The 1,109-nt window shown below is 36.6% G+C and overlaps 1 non-coding gene across 1 annotated transcript; it reads right to left on the bottom strand.

The window, feature by feature from the left end:
- Positions 1-316: 316 nt before the first annotated feature.
- Positions 317-480, bottom strand: LOC111746970. Its single transcript, XR_002783337.1, has one exon. It is a non-coding gene; the product is annotated as a U1 spliceosomal RNA (small nuclear RNA).
- Between the last annotated feature and the right edge of the window lie 629 nt (positions 481-1,109).

The following is a 1,109-nucleotide window of genomic DNA, read 5'->3' as shown; positions in this document are numbered from 1 at the left end:
AAACACTTTATTTAATGATTGTCTAATTGACCTGATCGTCATGTACAAAACTGAAAGGAGAAACTGAAACTCGTTTCTATAGTTTAGTGCTATTTTTTACCAAAGTAAAACAAAGAGAATGCCAACTCAGAGGGAGAAATTACACCATGTCATGAAATATACTGAGCCCTTGGAACTGGGACCCACACCAAACTGTTGACCATGTTTTCCAATTAACTGCTCTTCTAACTACATGTGAAGAGCATGCCTATAATACACACTTGGAAAGGAAGGTTGAAAGCGTGGGCATGGTTACGATAAATATTCTTGTGGTTTTTAGGGGAAAGCACAAACACAGTCTGCCACTACCACAAATTATGTAGTTGAGTTTCCTATATTTGTAGTAATCGCAGGGGTCAGTATATCCGAAGAGCAATGGGTAAACCTCACTCCAGGAGAACCATTTTCATGTCCATGGTATCTCCCCAGCCAGATAAGTATCAATAAATCTTTTTCATTTTCCAGACTCGAAGTCATATCTTTTTCTCTTCTTTGGAATCTTAGAAAGTCTATTTAACTCACTTTATCCCCAAACCTGGCTCATCATGGCTAAATTGTCCAATATAGTTCTAACTTATCTTTTTCTATTTTTTTCTCTCTCAATCTTTCTTTTCCATCCTATATATCAATAACAGATAGATTAGTTTTTCTAAACTTTATTGGTCTTAACACTCTCATGCTTAAGAATAAAAAATGGCTCTTTGTTGTCCATCAAATCAAGTCTAGTCACTTTACCTTGGCATTTTATCTTTCAGTGGGCTCCCTATCCACTGGCACTCCTCTACACTTCCATCTTCATCTTATTCCAAACATTTCAAGGTCTTTCTCACTTCCTCCCCGATTTTGCCACTACCTGAGTGCTTCCCATCCACTTTGCTCCCTCCTGCAGTGTTTATCATCTGTAGTAAATCAAAATTTCTCTTGCCCCTGGAGAGTTTGATATGCCCCTCATCCTCTCACCCCATGAAGAATTATAGTTTTTGTTTTTCCTACTAGCCAGGGATTTGTAAAACTTCAAATTTCTTGATTTGTATCATGAAAGCAAAAATTATTTATTTTTAAAATAAAAA

Source organism: Pteropus vampyrus, unplaced genomic scaffold (assembly GCF_000151845.1).
Source record: "Pteropus vampyrus isolate Shadow unplaced genomic scaffold, Pvam_2.0 Scaffold206, whole genome shotgun sequence".
Classification (NCBI taxonomy): domain Eukaryota; kingdom Metazoa; phylum Chordata; class Mammalia; order Chiroptera; family Pteropodidae; genus Pteropus; species Pteropus vampyrus.
The sequence above is the reverse complement of the archived record's forward strand: the minus strand, read 5'-3'. Positions and strand labels throughout refer to the sequence as shown.